The following is a 21,347-nucleotide window of genomic DNA, read 5'->3' as shown; positions in this document are numbered from 1 at the left end:
CCAACCCGTTTCCATTATAGATAGACAGACATAGCTGTGCAGAATTCACTTCCCTGTCCTTCCCCCTAGCTAGTGCCAACGTGCTTCCCACTGTTTGTACTGAGAATATTTGTGTTTCATTAAGTTTTTAAGAGCGAGTCACGTTGTAGCTATAGAGGACAAGGGTTTGAGTCCCTGGAGAATCCTCTTTCGGGATTCTTTAGCGCATTTATAATGTCCCCTGATCCTTCCAGCCCTCTTCATACCTCTGCTGACATTTCAGAAATTAATTTAATTGCGTGTTTTTTTTGGGCTAGAGACGCGTAGGCGGCAGATTTTGGCTCTCAGACTCGGCGGTAAGCTAAGCAGCGGCCTATTTCCCTGAAAACAGTAGAACGGCGTAGTGTACCCTGCAGAAAATGAACCATGTTTGACGTGTATTCCCAATCCAAGAGTAGAAGGAAGACAGGATTCCTCACATCTGCTTTTGAGTTGTCAGTACGGGTAATCGTCGCAAACCGGCTCTCTTTAATTGGCTAGTGGGTGTGTTTCTCCTTAAGCGTCACGGGGACTATTTGCAGATGCCCAGAAATTACAAGGAAAACTAATCTGCGATGTTTAATTACAGCGCTGAGGGGAGTTACCGACAGCCTTTGGGGGATGGACGGAAATAAAAAAGAGACCAGAGAAGATAAGTGCAGGTTCTTCCTGGTTTTCCCCATGTTATCATGCTCTCTGGAGATCCACACTAGCTCTTGTTTTGTACTCGACCTGATTAGCATTAATATGGATAATTGCCTCAACTTCAGGCCCCCAAACCATGCAACATCTGCCATGCATATTCAGTCATGTGATTCCCACATCTCAGTCTAGTGGCATAAAAAGTCAGAGATATAACATATTGAACAATTTATTTTTATTTAGTCAATTAAATGGTCAAGTAATTTAAATACATTTAATTTAAATACATTTGTTTATTTTATGTTAATATTGACTATTTATTAGGTTATTGGCCATTACGTTGGCCATTTTTAATTTTATTTTATTTTTTACATTTTTAGTAATGTAAATATTTTTTGGTAAAATAATTTTAATTAAGACATTTATTTATTATTGGCCATAACTTGGAAGTAATTATCAGTGATCGGCATTGTAATATTGTGCATCCCTAATTGCGGCAGCTGTGCTCTGTTAAAAAGAAAAGAAAAGTAGCATCCCTGTTTGGGACAGGATATCAGTGCCCAGTAAGTGTAGAAAATAACTAATTTAACCCTCACTAATGCCGGGTTCAGACTACATGATATCCACCTGATTTTGGCGCGACCCATTTGACGTAGGGCGATTCGTAAACGTCAATGGCTGTTGTGTGTCATAGTGGATAACAACCGACGCCGCATCTGCAACGCTTCACAACGTTACAAGAGAAAGACTAGCATGTTTAATTTTTCAACCCGGCAAGTACTGAAATTAGCATTAAGCTAACACGCCACGTCAGTAGCTTGTTTGTTTACGTTCTTGTTTTCGGAAGTCAGTCGCTAGTTCCTCCTCCTCGATGACATCACACACTTCTTTAAAGGTGCAAGCGAGGATTGGTTGGGAAGCATGAAATGTTTCTTGTCCACAACATGACAAGAATTTTAAAATTGCTAAAATATTGTGTTGTCTGAACCCGACACAAGGAGGCTGCAGGATTATCAAGGAACCCAGCGGACGGTGGCTTGAGAAGATAAAGTAATGGTGTCAAGCAATTTTAGGGCTTTGTTCTGCTTTTTGTCAAAGACAAAGATCTCCCACTGCAAAGCTCATGGACGAGGGGAGATGGACAAATGGAAGCAGGGTCGGAAAGTTCACCGCAGTAATGAGTGGTGGAGAGAGCTGGATGGATGGATGACAACTTCAGGATGGATTGCCGTGTGAGGGAAATAGTTTCGGACAGTCGAGGGTGAGACAGCAGACGCCTGCGTCGTTATTTGAGTGTGACCTGTCCGTCTTCCAGTACCTGTTTGAGACCATCCTGGGTGAAGAAATAACACGCCTGTTAGTTCTGATAAGGATACTTCTAAGTCGTTGTGTTACCTACAGTTGGGAGTTACACTACATTTGTTTAATTTACAACTTGGACTGCATTGGAATCAAGTACCTATGCTTTGCATACTGGCTTTTCTGAGTTCAGGATTGTTAAAACACTCGGTTTGCCTAAAGCTATTGTGAATCCTATCTCATTTGCATAGATATGACTGGAGCAACAATAAAAATTCCCTACAGTGAAGAAACAAAAGAAGCTAGAGCTCTAAACGAGCTGTTAAAAAAAAAAAAAAAAAAGGTTTAGTTTGAATAGATGGTCGATGTTGATCTTCTTTGGGCATCTGGGCTTTGCTCAAAATGGAGGATAGGTAGGTAGATGTACTCGTCGGTGGTAATTAGAGGCCCTCACCATGACCAAGCATTTCCGACTCGCTTTGATCCCAGGAAATGCGCCACATCCTCAGACAGGTGGAGATAACTCGTGCGAGCTTGGCTGGGTTTCTCCTGAGGTCATTTTATGGACAACAGTCCACAAATACAAGGTAAATCTCTCTGGAACCAGGTGGCTTAGCGCAAATCATTCCCTGAAGCGCACACCCTAATTTATGGAATTGTTATGGCTAAAATCTGGCATTTAGTTCCTGTTAAAGCCTATTTAGTAGTTCTGAGATGTCTTTATATGGGTTCATTTAGAGTTTTGTCCTTCAGCGGTTCAGTTTGTTCCCACACATCTACAGTACGGCCTTGGAAGGACTCGTGTTGTCTCGCTGTAGGCTCCACCTGGGACCCGTGCGCTCGTCCTGATAAACATAGCATAGCCGAAACTATTTGGTCCTCCTGTGGCAAGAGTCTGTAGATACGACCCATGTGATTTCCTCTTGGCTGAACTCCATTTGCGATAAACACGGCTGATTGTACAGTCCCTCTCTGTCGGAGGCCCAGATAGGAAGTGTGTCTCAGAGGCTAATCTTCCCCCCTCGAACGGAGGGCCGAAGTATTAGTCCCACTGCTGTCTCTAATCCCCCACTTTTGATTTGAGAGTCTCCTGTGGCCTTTGGGATTGAGAGGAAAGTGTTTCTCTCTCTCTTTCTCTCTCTCTCACTCTCTTTTTTGTGTTTATTTTTTAAAAACATCTTTATGATGCTGTCCTGCTCTGCTAAACTTAAGCGTTTATTAAAGCAAGGTTAATCCATCGCTTGAAGCCTTTCAATCAACTGGAGTTCAGAAAGGATTAGCAAGTTTGGAAAATGAGAAATATCAGAGATTTAAGGCAACAATTTCTTCGGTTTTTGAAAATCTGGGCTCATGTCTTATAAATGTCATGTATTTTTATCGGAAACTCTACTGCTCGTTACTTCCTGCTGGAAAGCTCAGGAATAAGTGATGCAACCCAAGCGTAACTCGATATATTCCGAGGACATACTATTTCATGCCCTCATGTCTGCCCTCATTTGCTGTTTTTTTGGGGAATTTTTATGATTGTGGTTCTTGGTTGCCTGTTGGTCTAGATGGTTGGAATAGTTTAGGAAGAGCATTAGTGCATTAAAAAAACAACCACCACCACTTACCACTAGATATGGCCAATTATTTTCCTGCATACAACACAAATACATTTTTTAAATACAATATTTGACATTTTGAACAGTGCTAAATAAACTATATGGATATGTGATGAAACAATTAAATATATATAAACAATCAAATATGCATGTTTATTTATTTATAGATTATTTATTTATTTTCAATATGCAAAATTAATGCAAAAATGTAAGTATAAATTAGAACTTGTGTATTTATTTATAGTTAATTTTGAATTCATTTAAAAATAATGAATGGAAAAAAAATATTAGTTAAATTTCACATTTAGTAAATTTTTCACGAATTTGTCATTCATTGTAAATAATAATACTTTCAAGTTCTAATTTCTATTTACATTTTTGCATCAATATTGCATATTGAAAATAATTTTATAAATGTGTATTTGATCTAATTATGATTTTATATATATATATATATATATATATATATATTAGGGCTGTGCGATATATATCGTGAGATTGTTATGCGCATCTCGTCAGTAAAGCCGGTTCCTTGATTAGTAGTAAATCGCCATCACCTGCTTTCAGATGGAGCGGCATTTACTACAAAGAGCCGTAGGTAACTGACAAGCTGAGCCATATCGCATTAATATCGCGGACGTATCGCCAGCGATATTTAATGCGATATGGCTCAGCTTGTCAGTTAACTACGGCTCCTTGTACACAGCAAAAACTCCAGTGTTAAATTAACACTCCTGGGAGTGTATGAGTCCACACTCAAGAGTGTTGAAGTTAATGAGATAATTAAGTGATTAATTTAGTGATGATTGAACATTATTGAAGACACCTGATGTTAACAAGCAGAATCACTGAAGGAGAAAATCTCAAATTGTAAGTTACCGTTATGACGATCAATGGTTGCTTTAGTTGGACTCTTGACCCATATATTATTAACTTTAGATTTTGTTTGTCTGTTGTTTCTGAATTATAATCACCAGTTGAACAAAGAAAAAAGTGATCTAATGGTGTTGGTTATGTTATGACAATCATCATTTGAACTTGATCACTGAACTCATTAAAATCCTTCGTTCTGACTTCGATTTATGTTGTTGGTTAATGAATCTGCATAAATGGCCAGAATTTTTGATATAATATAAAGGATTTCTTAAAAGTTGCTTAAAAAAAAAATTCATTCTTTTAGGCACACACAGATTTCAAGATTCAGTCTATGCATCTCAACAATGGTGAGGAGCAGAATATTCAATTAGGAAAAGTAAATTACATAGACAATTCAGATCATAATTTATTCATACCGCAATGCATGATGGGAGCCATTAATGAGTTGTGATTGGTGGCAGCCACTGCAACATGCTTTATTATTGTCACCATTGTTGAGATTCACAGGCTGATTATTGATGTCTGTGTTTTAAATGAATTTATTTAAATGTCTTTTGATCAGAACAATGTTTATTAAATATTTTAAATTATAAGTAAAATACTGATACTCATGGGCTGAAGAATCATTAAACTGCTGCTAACAAGTTAAACCAAACTATCTCAAAAAGTTTCCTTTTTCAGATCACAGCATGATTATGTCAAAACATAACCAACTCTATAACTTAACATTTTTCTTTGTTCATTTAACTGTTATAAATTAATAACAGCAAACAAACAACAGTAAATATTAGAGTAAAGATATAATGGTCTAGAGCCCAACTAAAGCAAACACCCATCACCTTAATGGTAACTTACAATTTGTGATTTTCTTCTTCTGTGATTCTGCTTGTTAACATCAGGTGTCTTCAATAATGCTCAATCATCACTAAATTAATCACTTAATTATCTCCTCAGCCCTAAATGCCGCTCCATCTGAAAGCAGGTGATGGTGATTTACTACTAATCCAGGAACCGGCTTTACTGACGAGATGCGCATAACAATCTCACGATATATATCGCACAGCCCTAATATATATATATATATATATATATATATATATATATATATATATATATATATATATATATTTTAATCAAAATAAATCAGTGTATATTTATACACACACACACACACACATATATACATATACATACATATATATATATATATATATATATATATTGATGTGATTTTAATGCAAAGATGTGAAATTGAAACTGTATAAATAATTGTAGATTGATAGGAAAACATGCAATAGAACAATTTTTTTGGACTGATGAAAAAAAAAGAGTATGAAGCTGCAATTTTGTGTAGAAAATTCATAAATTCTGAACAATTGTCACTGTACACTGTACTGTATATCAGATCTTTTATAGTGTCTGTAAGTCCCCCTTCATGATCCCTAGATTGCCACAGAACGAGTGCGAGACAAACAATGGACAGGGACAGACACACTCCTGTCACACACGTAGCTGTAATAATTTGAATGGCGAGGCCAGCTTGAACCCCTGCCCCAGATAGAGATCTGGCGGAGGAGAGATGTGTTTGGCTTAGCTTGCCACTCTTTGAGGCACGGCAGTTATGGTGCTAATCCTTCTGGAAAGGACATTACGACATGGTGTGACTCTGACCTTGGAACAGTTTCAGTCACAAATCAGATAAAAGTGACTGTAATCAAAACAGATCCACACCGCTAACTTCCTATAACTAACTGATGCACCTCTGAATTGAAGTGGCAGCAACTAAAACTAATTCCCAATTAGCAACTATGTTACACGTCGTTCAACTAGTTAGAGTCACAGGTTGCATACGTTTTCACTAGAGCTTGACTAGATTAATGGTGTTTGCATAGGTTGATACATCTCAGAAATGTTGAATTACAGGTTCATTTCCGAGTCCATTTTGGCATGTTGTGAAAAGGTTTCTTGCTGCGTTGTTGCAGGAAAGAGATGAAATTGTCATATCGCTATCAAAACAGCTGTTGCAGCTCTAGACGAGCCGTCTGAAAATGTCACAAACACTCACAGCGGCCTCCTTTGTCCGCCTGCCGTCGTTCCCTCGGATCTGGGTGTGGCTGTGAAACTGTAACATTCCTGCGTAACCCCACACCGCGCGACCATAAAGAAAAGACACAAAGAACGTGGATGAAATGATTGAATGGAAGGGGGGGGATAAAGACGAGAGAGCTGTCTGAAAGAAACCTTTGAAAAGGGTTTTTGGGGAAGGTTTCTCTGGATCTGCCCGGGGTGACTGGACTGATTTAATTTGAACCGTGAATGTGGATCAGGTGACGGCAGTGATTTGAGGGTCAGTGTGTCAGGCTATGAGACAGAGAAAAACTAATTAAAGACCCCCTGTGGTGAAAATCAAGTTTTTAATGTTTTTTTATTTGTCAATGTGGTGTTTTAAGACAAACCATGTGCAAATTCATCAGTCGACACTATTACTGTTTATTTTCAAAAATGCGGTTTGAAACTGCCCCTGTTTACTACCGTCACAAACATGTAACCAATCCCGTCAAAGTGTGGGCGGGGCTTTTCCTGTCATTATTTCTAAGGATGCTGATTGTTAGAAGGCTGCTGTCTTACTCTGAGAAGGTGAACGGGAACACGGTTTGTGTAACATTAGCAACACATTATTAGCTGTTTGATAACGTAAGGCTACTCATATTAATTACCGTTATGTGTCCGACGTTGTAAAGAGCGATACATAAAACGCATTACCATTCTGATACATCGACTTCTAGACGAGCCTTTATAATTCACTCTTCCACTTCTTTTTCTGAATCAGTTTCTGATTCAAACATACTGTATATGGCTGAATTTAACCAATATTTCCACTTGCCATTGCGTAGCGTTTACTACTATTGCCGAGTGAATCTCTGAGCTGGTGTGAGTGAGTGGAGGCGGGGTTCATTTGCATATTTATAGAACCGCGTATACTAAATGAAGCAAGGGTGTAGAGTTGCATTCAAGCTATTTTAAGGCATAAATAAATTATTTTCACTTAGAAGAATACCCATGGTATTTATGTGGTGCATGTCCAAAAATTATGATACATGTACTGTAGCAATAAAATGTTTTTTGTACATCTACCATGGTAAAACATGGTTTACTTTATTGATATATGGCTATGGAATATGATTCATCAGAACTCATTATTAGAATGGGGGGCGAAAAATCACAATATTTTATATTCCTTTTTATTTATTAATTGGACAAAAAAACTTTAAATAGCTAAACCAAGGTAACATCAAAACACTTTGGTAAATATCCCAAGAGAGCTGAATTCATATTTACTATCACAGGAATGAATGCAATTTTAAAATATATTAAAATAGAATATTATTTCCCATACTTCACCGAACTTCACAATATTACTGTTTTTACTGTATTTTTTATCAAATGAATGATGCCTTGGTAAGCACAAGAGACATCTTTCAAAACAAAATCATGGTATTGCTATGGTACACGTCAAAATGCTAATACTGTGGTGTTTCTTTGTGTGTTTTTCACATAGATAAATCTTCTTTCCGTTTAGAGTTCAAATTTGACATTTCCTGGAAAGGAAAGCAAACAAATCTGAACGTTAAGTCAGGGTGCATAAATGATAAAGTGTCATTTAGTACTGTCAGTAAGACCTAAACAGTGGCGCCAGCCACAGTATTTCTGCCAGATTTGAAAGTTGCAACCACATTTTTGAGCATACGTAGTTATTTGTGTCTTTAAAAAAAAATGCCATGGTAACCACAGTTTCCGCTAGAATACCATTAAAGTTATTGTTACTTCAGTTAAATCGTAAATTAACATGTGTAACCGAGTTACCACAGCTTTAAAGCACCAACAATAACTGTATGCTTGGTGGAAACTATGGTTTTAAGGGGCACTGAGTGCAGTGATCTTGTGTAAATCGAACAGGCAGAAATATGAGCAAACACCGGTGGGAACTGTAATAATATTTGGAGTTCCTCCCCGGTTATCCGCAGTGCAGTGCAGGTGTCCTCAAGGACGGTCCCTGCTTTCCCAACACAGCTGCGGGTTTCGTTGCAGGTGTGTGTGCCGGTGTCATTGAAATGCGCCTTTGCCCTGGCCTGCTCTCCCTCATTAGACCCTTTCCAACAGGATTACTAGAGTGCCGAGTCTGCAGGTACTTTTATAAGTTAATTTCACCTGCTGTTTGGGAGCCATAATAGCTTATTGATTGGCTGACAGAGATGCACTGGGGCAGCGTAGAAGGACGTCCGGTGGAGGAGGAGGGGATAAGTTAATCGCAGTTGGACGCGGGTGAAGAGAATTCAATCAGACAACCCCCCAAGGCTTATACGTAGCGTGTAAATTTGTGTCCACCTCAGTGAATTGGACCTGACTGATATCCGTGCTGTTGCGAAAGTAGCAGTTCTGAACGGGAAAGTGAGAGAGGACGAGGGAGAAAACCTGTCAGAGCTCGCTTAGCATGTTTAATATGCTAGCTTGGAGGCATTGCAGTGCGTAAACCCCTGTCGTTGATAAGTAACGTGTGATAGTTAGGTAGTCCCTTGTAAGTTAGCATGAAACGGAAGTTGCGACAGTCTTTTCTTCCCTATTCTGAGTGAAATGACTTCTCAAACAGGACAAAATGTTGGGTGGGAATTGATTTTGTCCATTGGGAATTGGTTGGATCGTTGTTGTATACTATAGCTGAGTATTATTAGCTCAATATTATTGAGAACAATTTATCTATGCACAAGTTTCATTTTTAATGTTTAACCTTCTGTCTGGTGACGTATGCAGGATAATTTACTCCGCTTAAACCGAAGACCCTGCAAGTGCCACGCCCACATCTCAACATCCAATCAACAACTGATGCATAGAACCAAGTCCCGCCCTAAATTTTTTACACTTGGATGTATGTCACAATTAGAAAGAAAAATCTGTCCCTACTTCTGTTTCATAGCGACAGTATGGCAATTCACTTGAATGGCTATGTATGTGTATATATATATGAATGCATACGTGTATATGTACATATACACACAATTTCACCTCATACATGTTATGTGTCTATATAAGGTGCTGTGTGGCGATTGATGCCTATTTTGACCAAATTTCAGGGTTTCATTTAGATTTGTGACCCACAGTAACCTGAAATCTGCTGACTCTCATTGGAAACTAGCATCCGATAAGCTCCACATCCTTCTTTCTCATCGACAGCTGGCCTGACCATCAGTCTCTGTGCATTTAGATGTGTGTTTGTGTTTTCTCAGAGGAGCCACGGCCCATTAGCTTGACCTGTCACACGCACTTTACGCCTCCGTTACCTGGAAACTGCACATCTCGTTTTTTTTTAATGTGCCTGTCCGGCACCGGGTGCCATTCACGGTGCATTTAGCACAGCCGTCTAGCACACATCCCTATTCGCTCAGACCCGCTTGCCCTTTGACCTGTGTCATCGCGTGCATCGACATCATCCACTGTTTGGACACCGCTGACTCATTACGGGGGCGACTCTTCGGTCGCTGCTGAAGACTTGTTTGGGAAACCTTCCTTCCACCCGCGACGGTAAGTATTCCGGGACTGTTTGCGTCCCTTCTAGGCTGGCGCTTTCGTTCTGGTCTGGCAAATCTCTCCCTGTCCGCACGTAAACGCTCCGTTGACACGGAGGCAAACAGTGGATGATGGCGGAAAGAAAAATGAGGAGAAAGGTGAAACACGCAGACCTTGACCCTCAGCCCTCGATTGGCCATCACTTATCTTATTGTGATGTCGGAGCCAATGAGAGACACGACCCCTCCATCACCCCGCGTGATCCCATAACGACCCCTGCCATTCCTTTTGATCGTCCCGCCCCAAACGCTTGCATACAAAAAAATGCCTAAATCAGCCCAGTGTCAGAACATGTGGGATATTACCCAGAAACGGCTTGGCACACGGTTCAAAGGCAATCGCTGAAAGAAAACAAATATAGGAGGAAGATAAGAACAGTTGTGTGATGCAGATAGACGTGTGGTCAAAGATTTGGGACAATGGTTTTCCCAAACATTCCAAAAACATTGCTTTAACTTTGAAAACATAGTTTGTGTAGATGTTGGGAACTGAACATTATTTGAAAATTTTCACAATAACATTTTCACAATAATTGTTCATGAATGCATAGCCTAGATAAAGTATATAAAATTATATAATTAATCTAAGACATCATTTATATTTTATATACAATATCTTATTATTATTATTATTATTATTATTACAATTTCTGGTATAGTATGCTTACATTTCAGAATCAAATCCTGATTTATTATACATTTCATGATTCAATTGACACCTAATGGATAAATTTGTGGATAAAGTGTATTTTATATAAAATATATATATTTTTTTGTGTGTATTTTTTTAGACATATACACATGTTTATGTATCCTGATATAAAATATAATATAATATAGTATAATATAATATAATATAAATATATTTATATTATCCACCTCGTGGATAAATGTTAATATATATTGTATGAAGTTTTTAGAACATTATTAATAATCATATTATTAACGTTATGCTAACTTTACCTAACGTTGTTCTCACATTAGTACATTTGAAGCTGCAAGAACAGTACATTTGAACATTCCCACCACCAAAATGGAATGTTTGGAAAACATTTTTAGAACATCAATTTGTTCGAAGTAGTGAGAGAGGGAGTGCGAGAGAAGGAAGGGGGGGAAGCTGAAAAGCTTGCTGTGCTTGCATGGAGAAGATAAGAAGACAGGTGGTTTGTAGTCTGATGAAAGCACGTCAAGACAGCTGGCAACTCTCAGAACGCGTCGGTCTGTGTGTGTGCGTGTCAAGAATGCGCATGTTTGCGTGTGTGTTTGTGTGTCTGTCTGTATTTGGTAGTCTTTGTGGGTCTGCCAGCCGAGACACATCCCAGAAGACCCATCATCCGGGTCTCCCTCTCTTCTCTGGCGCTCACCCAGCTAATGCCAGCACCCTCAGACGATTTAATGTCTGACACCAGATCCACACGAGGAGGGAAAATAACAAGAGATCTCATGCTATGTGCTGATGTGAACATACTGACACGTTAAAGGGATAGTGCACACACATAAATGACAATTCTGTCATCATTTACAAACAAAATTTCATGAATTTCTATTGAAAAGCATTTTTTAAATGTGTCTATTGTCCATACAATGTAGGTCAATGGGGTCCAAAACATAATTTTTATTCAGTGTGCAAAAACACTACTTTTTGTGTTCTTCAGAAGAAAGGAAGTTATACAGGTTTTGAATGGCCAACCTGATGTCACTGGAATACGTGACTATGTTACGAGGTGGTGATTTCGTATGAATTTGTACAATGTTAATCATACAAAAACAAATGAAAACCAGAAATAAGCTCCAAAACGTAAAATAGTTACAAAGTGGAGCGGCATGAGGGTGAGTAAAGGATTTTCATTTTTGTGCAAACTGTCCTTCAAAGCGATTGGCAGTGACCAGAAGTTACATTTTTCAGTAATAGTCAGAGACATTTGGTTAATGCGAATGTAAGAGGTGATTTGAGTTTCAAAGTGACATTTTGTGTCATTATTCTCTCACTTGCTCTGCGTCTGTGTGCTCAGGGCTGTTTGATGGTCACTCCAGTGATCTCCAAACACTGTCGCTGTGACGATAGGGTGCTTTGTTTGCCCAGAGGAGATGGCACATATGGGGCACACGCTGTTATTTGCTGTTGGCAAATAAGTACAGTCCTGGGCAAGCACAGCGTTGTGTAAGTACTCCACACTACTGATCACAGTGTGCTTCACGTGCCCTGACTAAAGAAGCTAGAAAGCGCCTGGTCAATTTGATGTTGCTGCCAAAATGTGGAAATAATAGATGTGCAGTTTTAACTGTTACATACATAACTTCTTTTTAATGGTCTTTTGGGCCATATGCTGAGAGACTTTGACGTCCAGATTTGCCCTCTAGCTCTGATGCTTCCTGAAATGGAGTGTGAAGACTCGTCCTGTGGGTTTTGATTTACTACATCAACATCAATGGTTTTGTCTTATTTCTCAGGGTGGTCTATTGGCTGTTGGACTTGGCTCTGTTCAGCCGTTCAAGGGAATAGACAGGACTTGTCTTGAAGTTTTTTAGTTTTTAGTTTTTTGCCTAGGAGGGCTAGCTCACCTGTCCATGCACAGCTTCTGATGTTTCCCAGGTGCATTAGCTTTATTATATATATACCGGTACATCCACACTGCTGTCATCCATTATAAGCTTTTTTTAATTTAATTGAAATATAAATAATTTGCAAATAACCACAGTTTTAATAAAAGTGGAAGTTGTATTAAATGTGTTTTATTTTATTTTAATATTTAATTTTATTTAATTCACTAACATTTATTTATACATATTGTTTAATGTTTATATATATATATATATATATATATATATATATATTTATACACCGTGTATATATATATATATATTTATACACCGTGTATATATATATATATATATATATATACATTATATTTAGTTATTTTTAATGTTTTTATTGTTTTATTATGAATGATTTTTTATAAAATTTTTGTTAATACATTTATTTAATTTGATCAAATGTAATAAATTGCTTGGATTTTAGAGTAGTCAGTCACATGACTTCTTTGATGCGCTAGGCATTTATTCTGTAAGTGTGTTTCCATGGTAGTTCATGTGCTTATTTTCCTCCCGAATGAGGCATTTATTCATGTACAAGTGAGTGCATACATTATTTTAATGCATATTTAAAATCTTGAGGTTTCCATTGAACATTATTTATATATATTTATATATATATATATATATATATATATATATATATATATATATATATATATATATATATATATATCTCGTCGCTGTCGGGCTGAAACCTCGTATCTCTATCTTTCGCCTTTTTTTCATAAATCCTTAGTATTGGTCACCCTTTAAATCTGTCTGTGGGTTTTGCAAATATTTAACCAATGAAAAGTACTTAACAGAGCTTGTGACTAAACCTCGTAACTCCATTGGATCCTCAAACTGTCGGTCAAACCTCGTAACTCCACCTCCATTCTATCGTGAATGAAGTGAAAACACGTAGGCCTATGTGTTAAATTCTCCAAAACTTGCTGTTCAAAAACCTTGCAACTTCATTTGAGCTTGTTTTTGATAAAATAATAATAATGTAATGACATATGCAAATGTCTGACCATAAATAAAGCCACAATATCACAGTTTCTTTCATTTCCTGAAAAGTAACGTTTTTTTGGTGATATGATGCTTCCACCCGACAGCGACGATATATTCATCCCTTGTACTCAAATCTGTGTATCCCTGTAAGCATCCATGAGTGTCCTTGTCCATAATAAATGCTTTGATGAAGGTAATTGCTTGGTCAGACAGTGATCACTGGATGGTGAAAATGAGTCTCGCAGAGTTCATCTCCTGGGAGTACATTACAATTCAACATCTTTAAGACCACCATTACACTCTTTCACAAGCCAGCGCACATTTTATGGCATCTTATCTCTCGCAGACAGATATTTGCGCAAGGATCCTGCTTTATTAATTTATTTCATTAGATGATAAGTTTTGATAAGCCGCCAGAGTTAACCGCCCTGGCGTAAATCAATGAGTCCTCACCGCTCGAGAAAAGTGGGTTTCAGTTCACTCTAGCGTACTAATGAATTGCATATCAGTGTGAAAACAAGAGGATTTGACTGGCGATTAGAGAGGAAGATTGGTTTCGCTGTTCCAGCGCTCTGCACTCACAGTCGGCGTATTGGTCTTTATCGGATAGCTGCTCTCTGCTAGGATATTTATTATTGCTAACTCCCCAAACACTTACGCCACTGTCAGAGAATCTATGCATTTCATTTCATAAGGGGGTCAGATAAGCCCGTGGGTATAACCCTTTCTATATATTGCTTTTTTTCCCCCTGACAAGATAAATGCAACACAACAGCTGATAAATGCAAACTGTTTATTGCAAAAGATTGCTGTAATTCAGCTAATCCTGTATTAGCATAAATCACACGCAGTATGACCATGCTGTCTGCTCCATGTCACAGCACATTGTCCGTCAAGTGCTGCCGTTAAAGATTAAATATTAGAGGCAGATCATACGTATCTTGATGCGTTTAGGGTTTAAAGTTACTTTTGGTTGTGTTTCCAAGTCTTAAAATGTGTTTTAGTGTGTGTTTACCTCTCTGAACTCCCGTGCGGTTCATTTGAATAAAACGCCGCCATTCGAACCTTGGCGCACACCAGATAAGCAGACCGAGACCAACCTTTTCAGTGGGTCTCGATCTGCTTCCAAACCAACTCTGGTGCGGATCGACTGAAGTATGAACGCAACATGGACCAAAAACATCTTAACAAACCAAAAACAGGATGCGATTTCAAAAGATGCAACCCTAAAAAGGACAGAAAGCTCAAGCCCCACCTGGTTTTTCTCATTATAGTCGCAATGTTGGGTATTATAGTTCGGTACAGGCGTCAGAACCGCCGTTTCCTTACATCTTTGTTTGTGTGTGTGTGACGGAGGGATTCCTGCAGCTGTTTTGACTCCTTTAGCCGTTTTTCTAAGCTTTTTGCGAGTTCTCAGCTGGTCAAACTATCATGAGTTTTATCCACACATACAACAAGCACATTTAGCCCAGCACACAGCTTTGTTTTGGATGTTCGGTAAGTTTTGGCACAAAATATACGTCACAAAAGCTATTTTGCGCTTTGTGTCTTTAGGTTTAATGTTAAAAATGGCAGTGTGAACGCTAAGCGAACCAAGACGAAATGTATCATTTTCTGTTTTTAATTCAGAACCAAGAGAACTGAACATGTTTAGTCTCATTGATTGGTTTCTTCTGTTTCTTTAAGCTACTCAAGCCTCACTTTTGTCTGTTTTGAATCTTCTGAGGCATGAAGACTCATAACAGAGGGCCAAATGTGTGCAGGATAGAGGAGTAGAGGAACTGAGCCCTTCTGTCCAGAGAAAGCATAACAGTACTTTGGTAGAATAGCTCAACATACACAAAAGAGCTACTGTTAGGGATTCATGTATGGCCCTGTTGCTCTGTTTTTATTCATCTGCAGTCGGAGATGACACTGTTATGAAATATATTAAGGGCTTTCATCCAGCAGTTTCGATTTCCCAGCCCTTGGGGAATTGAGTACTTAAAGCCAACTTTGTTCTGGGAAGAGGTATTTCAGCCCTCAGACTCGAGTTGTTTCAGCTGTCTGCTTGTTTTAGCAGATCATCTCTTGGTCATCTCGTCTTCATGCTGTGGAGAGCAGATGTCAGGGGGAGCTTCCTATTGGAGGATGCGAAGCAGATTGATATGTATTCGTATCGAGTAGTTTTGAGACATGTATTGGCATGCACTAAGTTTCCTGTCTAAGTTAAACTAAGTGACGTGTCCATATAACTGTCATTGTTTTTACCAGTGTTATGCACTTATCTTGCAAGTAAGGCTGTCGCGATTAAGTATTCATCTGGTCCCTGTTATTGCATGTAATATTTGAGATAACTGTGATTATTGTTCACTTTAAATTTTAGTAGGAATTTAAGCAACAATATGATGAAATATACACTCTTACACATTTAATTTAATATAAAATGTTATTTTTTAAATCATATTGATGTATTACAAATTGAATGAATAATTTGAAAATATAATATTTGAGATGATCACTATTATTGTGTATTTTAAAGTCACATTTTGCCATCCAAACAAGAAACTGATGGGAAATATATATAATTCCTAGTAAAATATGAATGAATGACTTCTTGTGTTTTAGGCTTAAGGTCACGTTAGCAAAATGTCTGCAGGCTAAAAGGTCCATTGTCTGTTGTGTGTCGATGTGTAAAGCACAGCTCACACAAGTCGCATTCAAACCAAGCAACTTTCTGTTTGTCAGCGTGTCGGAATCCACATGACCAACTTGAACCAATTGCAAAATATGCATAGAGAAATCTTGCGCCCTCACGTGAACAACAGTATTGAAATGACAGAATTGTGTGTGTAAATTCACTGAATAAAGTAAATGTGACTGCAACTCTAACAGACAAGAATTCAATGGCAATGAATGTGATTTTGCAGAGAATCTGATATTAAAAACCAGGGCCCCATTGTACTCCCAGCCCAACCTGTGAAGTATTTCCACCATAAAAACCACAGAATTCTGCCTCTCTTCCAGGCCAAGTCTACAGCCGTAATCCTCAGCCTGCTAATGCCTTGAAGCGACAAAGCTTGAGCCAGGAGGCAGCAAATGGGCATTTTTTTTAAAAACACAAACAGGCTTTTGTTTAAGAGTCGCTCGTTTGTCTCCCGTTTGTTCCGACAGCTCTGCTATCTGCGCTGACCGTTCCCTCGGCGTGGATCTGTTGAAGCAGCGGTTTGTGTTAGCACCTGATTTATCAGTGTGAGGCGAGATAAGAGCGCTCCATCACTCTGCTGCTTAATCCCTTCCAGTGGCAGTGGATGAGGAATTATCCCGGACCCGCAGAGGTGTCGTCTAATCGCCGCTGTGGGGACAACTGCTGCCGGCTCGGGAAACAAGGCACCATTGTGGCGCCTGTCTATTCCACCAGTTGTGCCCATTGTGATGGACAGTCAGAGGCGGAAGGACTTTAACTGGAAGAAGATACGGCGATTGAACCGCAACAGATCAGGAACAGAGGGTCCGTTCTGTAACGAAGCACCTCGACACATGACCCAATGAGCGGTAGCCATACAAAAATGCAGCGATATATAAAATACAATCACAGACTTTGTTTCCCTGTTGTACATCGAAGTTAAACTCAACTTTTATAGTTTTTTCTGGTGTAATGTACTCCCTTTTTTTATTTTATTTTTATTTAGGCGATTATTAAATATTCCTCTTTGATTACTATTATTTAATGTAATATTTGATATATCCAGGATTGTTGTGCATTTTTAATTCTAGTCACATTTTGCCATCCAAATAAGGAATATTACAATATAACAATAGTATTTACAATATTATAATTAATAATTTTAATGTGCAATATTTCATATAATCACAATTATTATGCACTTTAAAGTCACATTTTACCACAAGAAAATAATGAGTTTAAGTTATATTATATATTTGATATCATAAACTAACAATGAACAATACTTTTACATCATGTTTGAATCTTAATTACTTTTACGGCATGTATTAATCTATGATAATTTTTACATACTTCAAGTTGTGTAAATTAATGTTTGCAATATGAACAATATAAATTAGCAATAGTATGTAACAATGTCACTCAAGCAAGAGTTCTGTTGTTCTGAATACATGAATGAATCAGTGTTTTTGAACAAATCGTTTGAGTGAATGATTCACTGACTCCCTTATAAACACAGTCACTTCTTTCATTCATGAATGAATCAGTGTTTTTGAACAAATCGTTTGAGTGAATGATTCACTGACTCCCTTATAAACAGTCACTTCTTTCATTCATGAATGAATCAGTGTTTTTGAACAAATCGTTTGAGTGAATGATTCACTGACTCCCTTATAAACACAGTCACTTCTTTCATTCATGAATGAATCAGTGTTTTTGAACAAATCGTTTGAGTGAATGATTCACTGACTCCCTTATAAACACAGTCACTTCTTTCATTCATGAATGAATCAGTGTTTTTGAACAAATCGTTTGAGTGAATGATTCACTGACTCCCTTATAAACAGTGGCTGCGTTCGAAACCGCATACTCAATGAGTAGGTACTTAATTTCAATAAGTACTTACTTAACGAGCGCTAAAAGAGTAGGTACTTTATAGCCAGATCTCGTTGAGTATGAATGCGAACCGGACATCTGCCATGTTGACGTTATCATGTGACCTACGACGCGTTATCACAAGAGCCACAACTTGAAAAATTTGAACGACACGTTTAATTCATCTATCTGTAAATATCTTGATATTGATTAAACTTGCTCATTTTGTGGTCTTTTTGAAGAAACTGCTGCCCATTTATGTTGTGAATACATTTAGGGTTGATTTAAGTTCTTATATTTAACCCTACTAATGTGACCCACCGTTTTATCCTTAACGATATTATTTATTTTTATTACAAAATCCCCAAATTGTCATCTCTTGAATATGTTGTTAATTTCTTTATTTTATATCCAAACATTTTCAGCCACAAGCAAAAGTGGCTAACTGCTTTATGTTTTCCTCTTTTTCTTGATGAATTTAACTCTCGTTTCATCCCTCAGGCCTAGCCTATAAATAACAAAAAATGATTTTTTTAAGTGTATTATAACTAATTATTTAAGAAAATATATATTACGATATTCAACCTTGTAGGTTCTTTTTTCCTGTGTATAAAATCTCATATTATGTATGCAAACCCATGATTGATATATGTGTGTTTGTGTGTGTATATATATATATATATATACACCTCATAACATCAGTAACTCAACAGCCCTACCTAGAACGGTTTTCCTCAGCGTTTGTAATGTCTGCACAAAGGGCAGCTGTGCGAAGATTCGCCTTTGGAGAAAACTGTTGATTTTATACTCGAAAAATGTAAGTATCATTAATGTTAAAAATTAATATCACCCCAGAATGAATTGTATTGCTATCCCACCCCAAAACATACAATAATAACAACGATAAATGCTGACCAATACTTAATTATATTAATTTTTACTGAAAATAATTCAATAAAACAAACAAAATGTAATGTATGTCATATGACATAGCTATGCATGAATACACTCTAGATGTGTATATAGTGAACATATCTACATTTTCATTCAAACAATAAATAAAGCATTCATTAAATATTTATATTTTATTTACTGACAACAATGAGAAATATTAATACATTTGTAAAAGAATGAATCAAAGTCACCATCACACAATAAACAAATGCATATACAAGTCAACACATGAAACAAAGCTTTATTCAAACTACAATCATGTATGTAGACTACAGGTGCTGAACCCCACATCCTTCTGCCATCTCAACACAGCGGTTCCCATTCTGAGGCTTTATTCTGATGAATCAGCTGACCACCAGAGGTGAGCCGTGCCTTCGTGCCTGAGGTTGTTGCGTATAGTGTTGTGCTCCACAATCTGAGGCAATAAGGGCAGGTGGAGTGATGGAGGGTCTTGGAAGGGCAGGTGGAGTGATGGAGGTCTCATCCATGGCACCATCTCCAGGATTCAGCTCTGGGCTCCTCATCCTCAGTGCTCACACCAGCCTGCTGACATTTCAGATCCTACAAAAATGCACAAACATAACACAAAAAACAGTCATTTTAACCGCACAATGTCATTTGATTTCAGTATTATTTAGAAGACAAAAACGTGTTTGTTTTTTTTCACAAATGCCGCCATCATCTTCCCTCGCAGGTCCTGCTCCACCACAAAAGCTTTGTGGCAAATGCACAGAAATCAAGAATCAGAAAAGTGCTGTAATAGCTCTGTTTGAAATTACAATAATTAAAATAAACTACAACTTAATATTTAAATAGTTGTTGTTATTTATTTCTGTAGTATACTCACTCAAAGCCTTTGATGGCAGCATTCTGCTTCATGAGCCACTCTCCTCCACTGCATAAACACACACGTTTTTCATCCGACCCTGTAACATCCAGACAAGTTTCACATTACCTCTGTGATTTATGAGCTCAACACTACATTTACATGTTGAGGTTGTTTTAACTTTTTATCCAACATAAATGTTCCTCAATTTATCAACAGTAATGGACAAATAAAATAGATAACTTATGTTTAGTTACTATATAGATTTGTTCTAGCACACATTCATCACTCAGATGTCTATTTCATGTAGTGATGTGCTCTTCTGCAATACTTACTGAAGATTTTCCTGTCAGATGTAAATAGACCTTTTAAATAAGCGTCTTTAAGATGTATATGGTTTATGTAAATCCACTTTAGAGACGTAACTTACGTGTCCTTACTGGAGCTCCCATGTTAGCTAACGTTATACATAGTAAAACGTGTTTTTACAGCAAAATCACAACTATACTATACTGTGTAACGTCTTTACACCTTCAACAATTCAACAGTTTACTCCACAGTAGTTCAACACATGCAATTTTAACACAAGGAACCGTGTTTACTCACATTTGAAAGCACCCGCGTCGCTGATCTCCGCGATGTTTGATAATGACGTATCCTCTCGCGTGGCCTCCTGGGATAGAAGAGTATCCACGGATCAGCACTCAAAAATCTGTGTGGAAGCAGTAAGCCATCCGGGAACTTCTCGCCTACTCTTTTATGAATACTGATGTTTCGAACGTACTGCTTCCTTCACGTACTGTTTTCGCCTACTATATAGTAGGAAAGTAGGCATATTCGAACGCACTTAAGTCCGAATCTCGCGATAATTAATACGTCACCCAGGTAATTCTCGCCTACTCTTTTGGATTCGTACATACTTTTTCGCTCGCCTACTCTTTTTCCCATACTAAATAGTAGGGAAGTATGCGGTTTCGAACGCAGCCAGTCACTTCTTTCATTCATGAATGAATCAGTGTTTTTGAACAAATCGTTTGAGTGAATGATTCACTGACTCCCTTATAAACACAGTCACTTCTTTCATTCATGAATGAATCAGTTTTTGAACAAATCGTTTGAGTGAATGATTCACTGACTCCCTTATAAACAGTCACTTCTTTCATTCATGAATGAATCAGTGTTTTTGAACAAATCGTTTGAGTGAATGATTCACTGACTCCCTTATAAACACAGTCACTTCTTTCATTCATGAATGAATCAGTGTTTTTGAACAAATCGTCATTTGATTTGTTAATCGGTTAATTTGAGTGAATTATTCACTGACTTGTTCATGAAGAGAATCACTTGATTCATTGATACATTAGTCAGTGTTTTGAACC

General features: G+C 37.7%; 1 protein-coding gene and 1 long non-coding RNA gene across 6 annotated transcripts in view; one reads left to right on the top strand and one right to left on the bottom strand.

Moving 5' to 3' along the window:
* robo1 (roundabout, axon guidance receptor, homolog 1) overlaps positions 1-21,347 on the top strand; it is a 258,365-nt gene that overhangs the window by 115,218 nt on the left and 121,800 nt on the right. The gene's annotated exons all lie outside the window — the stretch shown is intronic.
* LOC309506938 lies at positions 19,366-20,949 on the bottom strand. The gene is made up of 2 exons (XR_014208969.1): positions 20,575-20,949; positions 19,366-19,703 (listed from the first exon to the last, which is right to left on the bottom strand). It is a non-coding gene; the product is annotated as an uncharacterized lncRNA (long non-coding RNA).

This window comes from Leuciscus leuciscus (genome assembly GCF_965113295.1).
Source record: "Leuciscus leuciscus genome assembly, chromosome: 9".
NCBI lineage: Eukaryota > Metazoa > Chordata > Actinopteri > Cypriniformes > Leuciscidae > Leuciscus > Leuciscus leuciscus.
The sequence above is the reverse complement of the archived record's forward strand: the minus strand, read 5'-3'. Positions and strand labels throughout refer to the sequence as shown.